Consider the following 16,935-nt stretch of genomic DNA (forward strand, 5'->3'; position numbering starts at 1 on the left):
AAATAAGGACATTTATTCCATTTTTTCTTATTAGAAACAAGTCTGTCATAAACATTCTTGTACACACACCTTTTTAGGATTATGCAATTATTTCCTTAGAATCACTTGCTAGAGGAGGAATTGCTACATTAAAGGGAATGCACATTTTACATTTCAATACTTAGGGTTGGGTGACTTTTCAAGGTACACTCCCACCAGAAGTGTATGAAAATTCATTTCCTGTACCTTTACCAGCCCTGGGCATCATTATACCTTTTTCTCTTTTTCAGTCTGAGGGAGCTAGTAATATGACTATTTTACTTCCATGTCTTTAATAGTAGAATAGAAGAACTTTTCATACATAGAGAGAGACTATTTGAATTTCTTCTTTTCTGATTTGTCTTCTATGTGTGATTTTCCTGTTTGTCAGGATTGTTTTGTAATGATCAGTTACCCATCTCAAACTGGTTCAAAACCAACCAACCGACTAAGAAAAATGAGATGTCTTGGCTCACCCAGCTGGCAGGGACATTAGGGTCTTTCACAAAACTGAAAGGAGAACTACAGGAACCCATCTTGTGGACTGGATGATGAAGTCACAGGGCTTCATCTCTCATTTCTGCTGGTCTCTTTTTGGATTCATGCAGCAGTCAGGCTCTCAATAAGCCAAAGAAAATGGCTATTATTGGCACCCCACATTCACTACTTTCCAGTTTAGCAACCTGAGTGGTGAGAAAATGTCTCTTTTCCGATTTGTTTGTGAATCTCAGAGAAGCACCGTAGTTGGTTTTGCCTGTGACAATAGTTGTGTCTAGGAAAACAAAGTACTGTTGAGACAGGCAGGCTGGTTTATTTACTATCTTAAGATGATCTGCAGGGAAAGGATAAACACCCCTCCCTCAAGCTCTAGCTTCTTGAACTCTCATCCAATTAGTTACAAGAGATCCAAGAAAGCAATTTACTGCAAGTTCCTATTTCAGGGAACTAGGGTTCCTCAGAGCCCTGCAGCACAGCTAGACTTGAACTCCAATCTAACGTTACTGCTTCTTCATTTTAATGCTAAAATTCATGCCAGGGGTGGAGATTTAAAATATTAATTCTATATACAATGTATGAAGAAGCACATTGAGCCACTGCACAGGCACTAGGAAAACTTCTCTTATACATGCCCTGATGTAACCTTTCTCTATACAAAGACCCTATAAAACTAACTCACATAGTACCTGCAGGGAGCAGCCTACTCCTTTGTCATTTCTTGGTGCTGACTACCTTGTGCACAAGCTGGAATAAACTTCAACTTATCTTTGCTGCTAATAACCTGGGAGATTGCAAGAACCCTGGGCTCTGGTAACACAGTGACTACCCATGCGTGGGTCAAGTGCCCGACCCTGTGTCAAGAAGGTGGGTTCAGTTGTCACAAGAAGTTAGATGGGTGATAAATGTATTGAATAGTCTTAAAGAGCCAACTACATGTCCTTGCCCATTTGTCTATTTATTTCCTTGAATTCCAATGACACATATAAGCTGTACTGCACAAACCACAGTAGCCACTGGCAAAAATTGCTTGCGTATGTTTTTCCTTCTCACCTGCTCCTTCATGCTAGCTACACTGATTTTTACAGCCCTGGCCAGGAGTTCTGGCTGCACAGGTATAAGGACAACATCCTCTTGCCTCCGTCAAGGAACTGGGAAGAGGAAAAGGTTAAATTCAAACAGTATCGTTTCTAGATATTTAATTTAATTCCAATCCTTTTTAGTTGCTATCTTCTATTTCTTTTGTATCTTTCCCAGTACTTAACAAAGACATTTTCTAAATCTCCAAAATCTGCATGGAATGCCTATTCATTGTGTTCCATTAAGCCCTCTGCCATCCACCGCTCACATTCCCAGGGCTCTAAGGCATCTCTGTTCTTGTCATTTGCTACTATTACTACACTGAAATCTCCTGAAAGGCATGAGGATTTGTAACCTCAGCACTGTATAGCATATAACAAGTTCTCAATAAACATGAGTTGAATAAATAATCAATTTGTAAAATAGGTAAGTTGGACCACATGGGTTCTGAGCTTCTTTCTGATCCCAGTATTCTCTGGATACTAATGAATCTTTAATATCTTAGCCCAGCTGAAATACAAATATCGGATGGTTTCTAAGGAGTGGAAGGTTCAGCTTTGGGTAAAAGATATATTCTTGGCCAGCTTAGTTTGATTATGCTATACTGCCGTCACTTCTGCCTCTGAAGATAATGCGATCTACCAAAAAAAAGAGCCTGTGATATAAAATCAGACAGAGCTGTGCTCAAATTCTCTCTGCCACTTAGTAGACATGTGAGCTTGAGCAATTTGCTTAACCTCCTCAGCATCTTTAGAATCAGAACAACAAATCAAAATATAAAGTTAAAAGGACAAAAATATGAATAACAATGATTACCCCAGGAATGTCATATAGAGTTCAGTAAGGTAACAGATATAAAACACTGAGTACAGTATACAGCTCATAGTAGTCATTCAACAAATGATGTAGCAAATGAAGTCATATATCCCCACTACATAGCCAGTGCCCAATGAAAGACATACCTTCTGGACTACTTCCCAGAATATCTAAGAGAGGTCAGCAGGACTAACAGAATCAGACTCATACTAATGAACTGAGACCAGATCACACCCACCTTCTATTGAAAGCTATGTAAGGCCACAATCCTTAAACGTGTTCTCTATAATGAGATAAGGAGAGATCCATTTGCTCTTGTCTTATGTGTGAGGAGGCACAGTTAAATTCACATACCTCATATTTTAGCTTCTTTAAGTTGGTCTGCCTTACTCTATCAACTACTATAGTATTTTCCTGGAATTTACTTGTAGGAAGATCAGCCAAACCTTTGTTCCTAGCTAGGTTTACTGTGTAGTTCTCAGTGGAAATAACATATACATGGAACTTCAGTGCAGAGCAGGTTTCAGGGGCACAGAAATAATCTGTATCTGAAAACAGAGTGAGGAGTGCAAGAAAGTATTGCCTATGAAACACAAATTATTACCCAAGAAACACATTTCTCTATTATAAAACTCAGTTAAAGTTATTTGGATTGTAAAACATGTAACAAACACTATTAGAAAGGATCAGATAAGCAGGAGATGGCCAAAGACTAGACTTTGGAATCAGCTGGCCAAGGAAGTCTTTTGGGTGACTTTGGCCTTTTTTAAAAAAAATTTTACAATAAAAATTTTAATTTTGGTTTTATTACATTATTTTATTATTAATGACAGGGTCTTCCTCTGCCACTCAGGCTGGAGTGTAGTAGCACAATCATGGCATACTACAGCCTTGACCTTTTGAGTTTAAGGTGTTGTAGGACTCTCTCCTTAGTTCAGCTAAAAGCCAGGTTCTTGTCACACAGCTATGAAACATTAGGCTCACAGACATTTTGAAGGATGAGAAGGACAGGGTTTATTGGGTGAAAAGGGAAATAGGGACTCTTAGCAAAGTGAAAGTCCTGTTGGTAGACTTCCTGTCTCATAGATTGAATCCCACATTACCACCCAGGAACAGGAGAGGCCAGGCTCCTTCCACTGCAAACAGCACAGATTTCTGTGGCTCTACCCCAATGTGCATTCCTCCCAGTGTGCCAGCTGGTTGGAGGTTCTCCAGGGATCCCTTTATACTTGGCTGTCTCAAAGGGGTCTTCCCACATTAGTCTCCTGGGTAGCTAGGACTATAGGCACTCACTGCCACACCTAACCAAATTTTTTATTTTTATTTTTTGTAGATACAGGGTCTCACTATACTGCCCAGGATGGCCTCAAACTCTGGGGCTCAAGCAATCCTCCAGCTTTGGCTTCCTAAAGTGTTGGAATTACAGTCATGAGCCACTACACCCAGCCTACAACCAGTGTTTTTTTGGGATCCACATTGTTTCTCTAAATAGAACAATCTTTATTTTTAAAATGGTAAAGTATAGCACAAAGAGAGAAGAGCCAACTTAACAGGTTAATTGTCATATTGAATTTTGTCTTGGATGGGTTAAGGGACTGTTTGTATTAAACTTTTTAAGTGGGGTTTGTATTGCAAGTTGACATTATGTTGAGGAAGGAACATTAGGCCTGGAGTCAGAAGGCATGCATCAGTCACTAATCAGATGTGTGACCTAGAAGAAGTCACTTGACCTCTCTGGGCTTCAAATTCTTCCTTATATTATCATATCATTTGGACTGGATTGGTAGTATTAAAGTTATATTGTGAATGCACCAACAGGTTCCAGATGCCCACCTGCACTGCACACACCCAAACACATACATTCACAGCCCAGGTAGCCCCACACATATTTGTTTTAAAGGAATATCATGTAGGGATTCCATAGAAAAGAGGCTGTAAAATATAATGGCTACAAGTATGTGTTTTAGAATCAAACTGACAGAATTTAAATGTCCATTCAACATTTCCAGCTGTGTGAGTTTTATAAGCCTGTTTCCATATCTGCAAACTTATTGTTATTATTAACAATATGTTATTGATTATTATTTTTTCTTAACTGTAGTCACAGGGATGTCTTTGGGAGTTAGAAGAGGTAATACAAAGGACTTGCAACAGTGTCTAGCACACTGTATTTGTCCATTTGCATGCTGCTGATACAGACATTCCAGAGACTGGGCAATTTACAAAAGTAAGAAGTTTATTGGATGTTCAGTTCCACGTGGCTGGGGAGGCCTCACAATCATGGTGGAAGGTGAAATGCACGGTGGAGCAAGTCATGTCTTACAAGGATGGTGGCAGGCAAAAAAGAATTTGTGCAGGCAATCTCCTCTTTTTAAAACCATCAGATCTTATGAGACTCATACACCATCACACAATCACTTTTTCTTCTTAGGCCTCTGGGCCTGTAATGGGCGGGGCTGCCTTGAAGACCTCTGACATGCTCTGGAGACACTTTCCCCATTGTCTTAGGGATTAACATTCGGCTCCTTGTTACTTATGCAAATTTCCGCAGCCAGCTTGAATTTCTCCTCAGAAGCTGGGATTTTCTTTTCTATCACACTGTCAGGCCGCAAGTTTTCTAAACTTTTATGCTCTGTTTCCTTTTTCAAATGGAATGCCTTTAACAGTACCCATGTTACCTCTTGAATGCTTTGCTGCTTAGAAATTTCTTCAGCCAGATGCCCTAAATCATATCTCTTAAGTTCAAATTTCCACAAATCTCTAGGTCAGGGGCAAAATGCCACCAGTCTCTTTGCTAAAACATAACAAGAGTCACCTTTGCTCCAGTTCCCAACAAGTTCCTCATCTCCATCTAAGACCACCTCAGCCTGGATTTCACTGTCCATATCATTATCGGCATTTTGGTCAAAGCCATTCAACAAGTTTCTAGGAAACTCCAAACTTTCCCACATTTTCTTATCTTCTTCTGAGCCCTCCAAACTGTTCCAATCTCTCCCTGTTACCCAGTTCCAAAGTTGCTTCCACATTTTTGGATATCTTTTCAGCAGTGCCCCACTCTGCTGGTTCCAATTTACTGTATTAGTCCATTTTCACTCTGCTGACAAAGACATGCTCAAGACTGGGCACTTTATACAAGAAAGAGGTTTAACAGACTCACAGTTCCATGTGACCGGGGAGGACTCACAATCATGGTGAAGGTAAAAGGCACAGAGGAGCAAAGCATGTCTTACATGGATGGAGGCAGGCAAAGAGACATTGTGCAGGGAGACTCCCATTTTTAAAACCAACAGATCTTGTGAGACTCATTCACTATCAGAAGAACAGCACAGAAAAGACTCCTCCAATAATTAAATCATCTCCCATTGGGTTCCTCCCACAACACATGGCAAGTGCAGGAATTGTAATTCAAGATGAGATTTGGGTGGGGAAGTAGCCAAATTATACCACACACACTGTCTATTTAACATTACTATGTTGAACAAAGGATTCTGAAACCTAAATTGGCTTGAAAATCAATGAGCTAAATTTAAATTCCTTCTGGTCTTTTTTTTTTTTTTTTTTTTTTATAAAGGGATGGAGTCTCACTCTGTGGCTCAGGCTGGAATGCAGTGGCATGAATTTGGCTCACTGCAACCTCTGCCTGTTAGGTTCAATCAGTCCTCCTGCTCTCAGCCTCCCAAGTAGCTGGGATTACAAGCATGTGTCACCATGCCTGGCTAATATTTTTCTATTTTTAGTACAGACGGGGTTTCACCATGTTGGCCAAGCTGGTCTCGAACTCCTGGGCTCAAGTGATCCTCCCACCTCAGCCTCTGAAAGTACAGTGGCATAAGCCACTGTTCCTGGCCTAAATTTGTTACAGCTCTAAAATTCTTTTCTTTTTCTGAAAAGTAACTCTTGTAAGACAGCAGAAAGGAGCCATTTATAGATGGGCTTCTCTGATTCCCTGACTTCAAATGCAGCCTGCCTTATAAGTGGTAGTTTGTTGAGAATTTTATTTATGGATATCTATTTATTAATCAATCAATCAATCACCTATAATTACTTAGGTCAAACTTACACATAGTAAAGTCCACTTGTTTTAGTGTACAGTTCTATGAGTTCTGACGAATGCATACAACCAAGAAACCACCATCACAATAAAGATATGATTCCATCACCCCAAAAAGTTCCATCCTGCCCCTCTGCAGTCAATTTTTCTCATCCTACTCTATCCCCCGACAACTACTGATAGCTTCTGTCTCTATAGCTTTGCGTTTTCCAAAAAGCCACGTAAGTGAGTCATACAGTCTATAGCCTTTTGAGTCTGGCTTCTTTCACTTCACTTCATTTCAGCATCATCCGTGTTGTTGCACAAACCAGTAATTCAGCCCTCTGTATTGCTGAGTAGAATTCCACTGTGTGACTGTACCACAGTTTACTTATTCACCAGTTGATGAATTATGAAAAAAAGCCACAAAAAACATTTCAGTGAATTTGTTTAAATATTTAGGAATGGGATTGCTGGGTCATATGGTGGATGTATTTTTAACTCTATTAGACATCGTCATGTTTTTTTCTGAAGTAGCTGTGCCCTTTTGCATGCCTATAGGAAATTTTGGAGAGTTTCAGTTAGTTTATGTATTTGTTTTCTATGGCAGTTATAAAAATTGCCACAAATGTGGTGGCCTAAATTTATCATCTTATAGCTCTGGAGGTCAGATATCCAAAATGGGTCCCACTGGGCTACAATTAAGGTTCTGGCAGTTTGCATTCCTTTCTAGAACCCCCTTAGAAGAATCTGTTTCCTTGCCTTTCTGGCTCTTTTAGGCTGCCTGCATCCCTTGCCCTGTGTCCCCTTCTACCTGCAAATCTAGCAATGGCTAGTTGAGTCTTTTTTACATAGCATCACCCTGACACTTACTCTTCTGCCTCCTTCCAAATTTAGAGGGCCCTTATGACTACATCAGATACTTGTGTACTCCAGGATAATTCCCTTCTTTTAAAGTCAGATGAGGCCAGATGAGGTGAAACACACATGTAATCCCAGCACTTTGGGAGGCTGAGGAGAGAGTTGTTCGAGACCAGCCAGGCTGGGGAACATGGTGAAAACCCTGTCTCTCTAGGGGGGGAAAAAAATAGCTGGGTGTGGTGGCACAGGCCTGTAGTCCCAGCTACTTGGGAGACTGATGTGGGAGGACTACTTGAGCCCAGGAAGAGAAGGTTACAGTGAGCTGCTATCATGCCACTACACTCCAGCCTGGGTAATATAGCAAGACTCTGTCTCATTCAATTAATTCAGATGATTCAAAAATTTATTTTTCTTTGCAACTGTATTCCTCCCTTGCCATGTAATATAAGTCCTGGGGATTAAGATATGGACATTTTTGGGGGGCTCAAAAGTCCTGGGGATTAAGATATGGACATTTTTGGGGGGCATTATTCTGACTACCTCAGTCAAAACCTCATGAGCACACGCTATTGTCAACTTAAAAGAATGAAGTCATTCTAATGGTTGTGCCTAGTAGCTCATCATGGTTTTAATTTGCATTTCTCTAATGACTAATAATGTTTTCATTTATTTCTTTGCCATCATATATCTTCTTTGGTGAAGTGTTTGTTCAAATCTGCTACTCATTTTATTTTATTACTTTTTTTGAGACAGAGTCTCAGTCTGTCACCCAGGTTGGACTGCAGTGGCACGATTTCAGCTCACTGCAACATTTGCCTCCAGGATTTAGGTGATTCTCCTGCCTCCTCCAGAGTAGCTGGAATTACAGGCATGCACCACCATGCCCAGCTAATTTTTGTACTTTAAGTAGACAGGGTTTTACCATGTTGGCTAGGCTGGTCTTAACTGCTGACCTCAAGTGATTCTCCCACCTCAGCCTCCCAAAGTGCTGGGATTACAGCTGTGAGCCACCATGCTCAAACTATTTTTAAAATCAGGTTGTTCTTATATTATAGAGTTTGAGAGTTCTTTGTATAATCTGGACTATAGTTCTTTATCAGATATGTATTTTGAAAATATTTTTCCTAGACTATGGTTTTTCATTTTCTTAACAGTATTTTTGAAAAGAATATTTAAATTTTGATGAAGTCCAATTCATCACTTTTTTCTTTTATCATTTATGCTTTTTGTGTTCTAAGAAATTTTTGCCTAACCCAAGGTTACAGAGTGTTTCTTCTATGTTTTCTTTTGGAAATCTTATGTTTGAAGTTTTACATTTGTGCCTATGATCCATTTCATGTTAAAATTTTATAGGTACACGATATGGGTTCAGGTTCATTTTTCCTAACATAGATGTCCAATTATCTAGCAATTTCTTGAAAACAGTTCATTTAATTTTTACCTTGATCAATATTTCTTTTAAGAAAAGTCCTGAAGAAAATTTTTTCAACTGTTTTGGATTTTCATAAACTTAGAACTTTTCAGCTGTTTTTGATTTTTCATTACCTATGTACTAATGATAATATGCCCTTGATCAGATTGAAACATTCATTCATTATAGACCAGGTTAGATGCATACCAAGGTGGTCAGTACATACCCTAAGATTTATGATGAATAACTGACTTTTCACTGTCATGAATAGGGCACAAATTGTTTATGTATTTAGCTAGTAATGAAAACTCATTAGCAGAATCCTATTTCATTCTTGTTTACATCTGCAAACAATTTTATCTTGTTTAAAGGATTGTTTCATTTGGTCTGCCTGATCTAATTTTTCCCAGTAACACTGTATTAATGACCATCACTCAACCTCACCTAGAAAGCATAATGGGCTCTCACTCACCCTTTCCCACGTGGCTCCATTACCAGTTCAAACAATTCCAGTACCTTCACTGACACAAAGGACTTGGAGTTTCTTGATGGTTTTTGAGAAATGGCTTTGAATGACTTTGGAGAAGTTACTTAAACCAAGAAAAAACAATGTAGCAGATCTTTTTGAAATTGCATACAAATATGTTTTTGATATTTACTTTTTATGAACATTCAGTTTGAGCATCTGTTTTATGTGGGGTGGTTGGAGGAAAAAAGACCTTCAACATCTAACTATATGGAAATCATTGGAAATAGCCTTTTACCATAAGGAACCAATGACGATTGCCTCAGATCCAAATATCATTGACTTACCCAGAACAGATTTTTGTTTCAAACATGAGATCACAAAGTTCTTGAATCAGATCGAAGTTGTATTTTAATAGGGATGGACATAGCACTGATTTAGCCAATGGAGATATAACTGGCTGTTTTTTCTTCCTGCATCATTTACAGGTTTTACTTATCCAAGTTCTTCAGAGCAGAGAAAAACAAAGATGCAACGACTCAGAGAGTTAGTGCTTTGAGATACTTTATCAACTATTTGGAAATAGGTTCAGCCATTACACCACAGATCCTGGATTTCTGATGTAAAAAGAAGCAAGCAAGTGGCCTGCAAGAACTTGAAAAATGTTTTCTAAATTATGTCTACTATCTACCTTTAGGTAGATTTAGAATACATGTCCATGACCCTAAGGAGTCATTCAGTAAAGTACCTCATTTTACATTTTTTAAATTTTGAGACAGGGTGTTACTCTTTCCCCCAGGCTAGAGTGCAGTGGTGTGATTATAGCTCATTGCAGCATTGACCTCCGGGGCCCAAGCAATTCTCCCACCTCAGCCTCCTGAATAGCTGGGACCATAGGTGCATGCCACTATGCCTAGCTAATTTTTTGACTTTTTGTAGAGACAGGGTCTTCCTATGTTGCCCAGGCAGGTCTCAAACTCCTGAGCTCAAGTGATCCTCCTGCCTCGACCTCTCAAAGTGTTAGGATTACAGGCATGAGCCATCACACCTGGCTGGTTTAATTTATAGTTTCCCACGCCTGTTTGAGCATGAAACACTTACGTTCTCAGCATATCTATGAATGGCCTGCAGGTCAGTGTTCTTTGGGATACCACTCAGCCCATTTATATTATTTTCTCTCATTCTCTGAGTGTCTCAGCATTTTCTCCTAGTCTTCTAATTTCAATAAATTTTATTTTTCTTTCATCTTGTTATAATGTTTTCAAGTATAATACTATTGGGTCGGTCAGATACATTTTATATCCTTAAAGCAACATATGAGAATGATGCCTGGCTTCATCATAAAAAGAAAACAATACTGACCAGTCTTAATATTGTGAAGATTAAATAAAATATTTTATTTGGAATTCCTTAGTGAAATGTACAATAAGATGATCATGTTTAGTGCTTCAGAGTTTTTTGTTTTTTGTTTGGTGTCTAAGTGAAACCAGCTAGTCTGGCCTAGGGTAACATACTAAAAATAGGAGCTTTCTCTTTGGATAAACACTATTTTTGATTTTTGAGCAACTCATGAATCTGCCCTTTCCATTCTATGGTCCTGATGTCCTGTGTTCTATCTCTCTAGCCTGTTCTCCTGCAAGGATAAGGTAGAAGTTATTGCCACTTCAAAATGAAAGGAGAAGTTGCATGTTTGGCCCAAGAGACAATGCAAAGAAAGGGGGAAGTGTGCGTGGATGGAGCCCTCTCCCCTCCACTAGTACTGGAGGCAGGAGATGCTCAAGGCTACACTTCTTCGAGAAACGGTCCCATTGAAAGGACCTTATGGAATATGTCACCTTAGGAACTCAGCCTCTTTGAAAGTCTGCACATTCTTGTATGATTTGGGGAAACATTATACACCAATCTACATAACTTTAAAATGTTTTAGGAGAGTGAGAGAATGTCGGAAGAATTTGTAATGGTCAACTGGATCCTCCTTATTAATGCTTTCATTTCTAAGGGAGACCCCTTGTGTCTCAGAGAAGTGACATAAGTTATTCAAGAGTACAAAACTCGTATCTTGGACAATGGCTGAGGCAGTAGGCAATTCAATGAGCTCGTCAGCACCGAGAATATTATCCTCCAATCTGTGTGCAATGTGATAAAGGAAATATAGGTGAATACTTGTTGCCCAGGAAAGGGACTTAAAATCATGTCACAGAATGAATCAATGAAGACAACAGTGATGTTTGATTCAAGAAAACAGTAGCTTCGTCTATGGAGGCCAGGAAGATATAAGGAGCTAGAGGCTCTAAAATAGAAATGGCAAAACTGGCTACCAAGTAGAATCATGAGGGGCAGAGCAGAAAGCAGGTTGCAGCAGAAGAGGGTTCATCATGAGAAAATGATAAGACCTGCTGACCTCAAGCTCTCTTTCATCCTGGGGGTCTATGAGATCAGGAGAAAAACGCTGGTCTTATGTTGATAAAACTGCTGAGAACTTTCTCAGTCTCTGGGGAGCAACCAGGCAGATGGGGCTAGCCTCATGGTTACACAGGATCCTGTGCTTAGCAGTGGTCAGCACTTGGTTTAATGCTCTTCCATCGCCATCTAGAAATTCCTAATCATTTTTTGCACAAGAGGATATGCCTTTTCATTTTGTGCTGGGTTCTGTAATTTGTGTAGCTGGTCCTACATGCAGATTTCCATTATGAACCAACACCATTTCAGGGTTTGGTAGTGGTGACTGTATCATGCCATTAAGCTTGAAGGTAGTACCACTGTAACCACTAAATAAGCAGGGGCCAAAGTGAAGGTAGCAGGGGAGAGACTAAATCTCAAGCTTCAGTCTTGAATGTTATGCAGACACCATCTTCTGTCAGGCTTCCAAGGGCTCTGACAGCTTCCTGGATTTAACCATTCAATTCTTTGTTTAGTCCAACTCGAGTAAAGTAGCCAAATTCAGTGCTAGCTTTTGGTTGTGAATTTCTCATGGAAAAATCTTCAGTGTATCAAGTCGAGACTAACATAGAGCTTCAGTCTTCTCTGGTTGAGATGGACCAGCAGAGGAGTAAAGTCTTTGCAAAGATCAATGAAGAAAGCAAAGGCCTGGAGACCCGTAACTTTCATTCTTTAATTTGAGTGTCAAATTTGCAAAAGAGGAATAATCTCTTAGGAGTTTCCCCTTTGAACTGAATAATTTCAAGCATGGCCTGAGAATTAGGCTTGGGAGCAATTAACAATATAAGTCATGGTCCTCAGTGAAATCCCCTTGGTGAGGGAGTGACATGTCTCTTTCCCAGAGCACTTGGCAGCTCAGACAAAATTGCCTGCTGCTTCTGAGGCCACCTCTTCCCTGGGAGATGATACACTGATATGCCTGATAATTTCTGTTGGTGTCATAGGCCCTAGGTTTATTTTTTTATTTTTATTTATTTATTTTTTGAGACAGAGTCTTGTTTGGTTGCCCAGGCTGGAGTGCAGTGGCACGATCTCAAATCACTGCAACCTCCGCCTCCCAGGTTCAAACAATTCTCCTGCCTCAGCTTCCCTAGTATGTGGGATAGCAGGCACCTGCCACCATGCCCGGCTAGTTTTTGCACTTTTTTTTTAGATATGTGTTTGGGAAAAAAAGAAATCTATGTCAAATGCATTAGCAGACCGAAAACTGGTCTTCCAGACAGCACTGTAGATGAGGATTGCATGTGCAGTAAGTGTAGTTTTAGTTTCCCATTTTGGCCGCAGTCATTTAGATTTCCCAATGTAATTTTTGTACTTTTAGTAGAGATGGGGTTTCACCATGTTGGCCAGGCTGGTCTCGAACTCCTGACCTCAGGTGATCTGCCTGCCTTGGCCTCCCAAAGTGCTGGGATTAAAGGCATGAGCCACTGTACCTGGCCAGACCCAGGGTTTAAAAACAAAATCGAAAAACACACAGCAACTTGCAATGGTAAGAGTAAAATTATGTGAGTCTTAATCTAGTTGTTCAATAAAAGATTACTAAATTAGATTCTTTGCATTTCTTTTGATAGTGTCTTCCTTTGGAGGACAGTCTTACCAAATTTAGAGTTCCACTGCACTATTCAAAAGGAGACAGGTAAAACCTAAAGGCCAGGTTATGTGGTTTTGTTTTGAATAATTTTCCCCATTTAGGTGAACAAAAAATTATTTTTATGGCTCTCTAGGGAGCTTCTTACCTGGAGAAATTGTTTTGTTTTATAGCCTTAAGAAATGTTCTAAGAAATATTTTGATAGAATAACAAACAACTCAAACAATTTTCAGCCAAAGGCAGCAGCAGCTTGGTTTTTACACGGACATATTTGAGATGGTAATATGAGGGGTGCTGCAGTTAGTCCCTGCAGTAAACTAAAGATTGAATTTCCCTACAATTATCTAAAGTGTATGATTGGTTGGATGCCTGCGTCTTTAAGACCCTGTTCATGGGTGAGGCCTTGGGGAATTGCAATGCATCTAATGCAAAGCTACCCTGATTGGATCCCTATAGGAATCATTAGCATTGAGGCTGCTGTGGGAGCTGCTATATTCCCTGTGCCTGGCAACTATTTACTGTGGAGAATTTTTATCTACATGACACAGGCAAAGCCAGGTATGCTGTATTACCCTTCCTACGTGTCTTTTTCTGCTTCTGCCTCTCATTTCCTCATGATGCACAATAACATGAGATCAAGAAATACACAGGGCCAGAATCCTACTGCTTTGACCTGTGTAATGGACATGAGCTGGAACCACCCTGCAGACAATCTTTCTTTATTTTGACCTCATGATCCACCTGCCTCAGCTATCCAAAGTGCTGGGATTACAGACATGAGCCACCGCGCCTGGCCTCTTTCTGTATCTTTCTAAAGGCCATAAGTACAGACACAGCTCCAGTAATGTTCACTGCATAAATTCTTATTAAAATATCTCAGAATTTTATACTTAAGAGAAAATCCAATCCTCTCCTGTACTGCAGTTACACTGTAAGAGCACTGTGGCATATGGCACTTCCTTTTTGCATTGAACGCGGGAAGCTAAGAGGTTGTTATATGCTCTATCTCAGCAAAATTCATTAATCTCAGTTTTGGGTACAGTTTTTCTCCCAAGCCATCTTTATTACATTGATTTCCTTTTTCTTTTTTCTTTTTTTTTTGAGAAGAAGTCTAGCTCTGTTGCCAGGCTGGAGTACAGTGGCATAAACTCAGCTCACTGCAACCTCCTCCTCCCTGGTTCAAGTGACTCTCCTGTCTCAACTTCCCAAGTAGCTGGGATTATAGGCATGTGCCTCCATGCCCAGCTAATTTTTGTATTTTAGTAGAGACAGGTTTCACCATGTTGGCCAGGATGGTCTCAATCTCCTGACCTTGTGATCCGCACACCTCAGCTTCCCACAGTGCTGGGATTACAGGCGTGAGCCACCATGCCCAGCCTTCTTTTTTTTTGTAAATAATTCTATCATATCTGTGGCTTTTAGTGTAAGCAGCTGGAAATAAACACATAGAACCCATTTATTCTACTTGTAGAATATTTAACCTGATATATCTTTGTTCATGGTAGTCTTTAGAGCAATAGTTTTCATATTGGGGGATATTCTTTTTAAGGGTACCCTAGCTACTACCTTCCTCCTTGATTGAGAAGTGCTACACATGTGTGGTTCAGAAAAGACACCTTGATGTTACTTGTATAATCCTTGAACCTATTCCACCCCAGCTGAAAGCTAAAGGGGAAGAGCAATACAGTTCACCCTTGAACAATATGGGAATTAGGGGCACCAACCCCCACCTATACAGTCAAAAATCTGCATAGAACTTTCTACTTCTTCCAAACTTAACTACTAATATAGCCCACTGTTGACTGCAAGTGTTCAGCACTCAGTTAATGCTTTGCTGTAACCATCTAGAAATTCTGAATCATTTTTTGCACAGGAGAATATGCATTTTCATTTCAGGCTGAGTTCTGCAATTTATGTTGCTGGTCCTACTTGCAAATTTCCATTATGAACCAACACCATTTCTGGGTTTGGTAATGGTGACTTTATCATGCCTATGATTCCATCAAGCTTGAAGGTAGTACCATGGCAACAGCTAAACAAGCAGGGGCCAAAGCATAGGTAGGAGGGGAGAGACTAGGTCTCAACTTCAGTCTTAATAGTTACAAAAGCCTTACTAATAACAAAAACAGAATTAGAAGACTTGCTAATAACAAAACAGTCCAGTCCATTATCACATCTTTTGTATGTGATATCCAGTATTTTTGCAATAAAGTAAGCTAAAGAAAATGTTATTAAGAAAATCATAAGAAAGACAAAATATGTTTACTATTCATTAAGTGGATGTACATCAAAAAGGTTTTCATCCTCATTGTCTTTGGAAAAGGAGGGGTTGGTCTTGCTGTCTCAGGGGCTACAGAGGTGGAAGAGGTAGAGGAGGTAGAAGGGGAGGCAGGCGCACTGGTGTAAGTTTTATTTAAAAAAATTACTCATAAATGGACCCAGGCAATTCAAAGCTATCTTATTTAAGGATCAACTGTATTTTTAAACTTTAGTGTATATGGTACATTCTGATTCAAAAGGTCTCACTTAGGGTCTAGAAAAGTACAACTGAAATTTTTAAAAGGAATATTCACACAGCAGATTAGAAACAGTGTTATGAAGACTCTAGGAAGCAGTGACTATAAAAGGTTATAAAAAAGTGATATAGGGTGGAGATTAACCTCATTCTATAAGTTAATAACAAATGTTGATTTCAGAATCAAAATGGCTTCATTGCCATAGAATATTCCCTGCCTTAGTGGAACTGAGATGCAGGTGACCTATAATCTAGTTCCTGTTTTGCCTGATATCTTGGTGACCTTGAGGAATCCTCTTAAGAACTATACCTCTGGATCTCCTCACCTGTAAAATAAAACAGTGGGCATATGATCAAATGACTCTTTCCATCCAGAAAATGCAATGATTCTTCACCACCATCCAGGGAGATGGTACATTTAGAAACAAGAGGAATTTTAGTGCCTCCAGCTAAACGATGAACTGTGAGAATGACAGGAAAAAGCCTTTTCTGTAAAAAGTCAATATGGCTTGGTTTTCTGCCAGGGAAGCACATATCCCAGCACTATAGATATGAAAAGAGAATTTATGAGTTGTGTAAATGGCTGTTTCATCAACAGGAGTTGGAAGCCAAATGTGATTGTTAAATATTCACAATCAATAAATCTGTAAACTTGATTTAGCTCAGAATAAGGAAGCTGGACTGGAGGAGACCCCTGGAATTCTCTGAGCAGCCCAGGCAGGGCAGGCACTGAAGATGATCAAACTCCATCTCTTCTCTCCTAGATCCTCTCCACCCAGGGATAACAGTTCTTCCAACACTGAAAAAATTATTTTGCAGCGATGACCACTTGAAATTAATGAGTTCATAATCCCATGTCTCTCTTGGAAACAGTATGACCAAGGCTAATTATCCTCAATATAAAAAGCACTTTTTTACTAACATGAACTCTTCTTTTCTACTGCCACATCTTTCAGTACAGTACTACATTTTAAACAGAGAAGATGTAATTAAATTAGAATGCGTGGTGAAGAGCAGTGGAGGCTGATAATAATTGCTTTTCAGAGACCGCTGTAATTGGCGCTCCAAGGATTTTATTTCAAAGCATCGCAGCCAGTTTAGAAGGCTCGTTTTATCTGGACTTGAGCTGCTTTGATGAAGACACTATGTCTTGATGTGTGTAGGTTTTCTTAAATTTAACTAAACTGTTTTTTAATGATTATGTTAATAATTGCA

Source organism: Callithrix jacchus, chromosome 15 (genome assembly GCF_049354715.1).
Source record: "Callithrix jacchus isolate 240 chromosome 15, calJac240_pri, whole genome shotgun sequence".
In the NCBI taxonomy this organism is placed as follows: domain Eukaryota; kingdom Metazoa; phylum Chordata; class Mammalia; order Primates; family Cebidae; genus Callithrix; species Callithrix jacchus.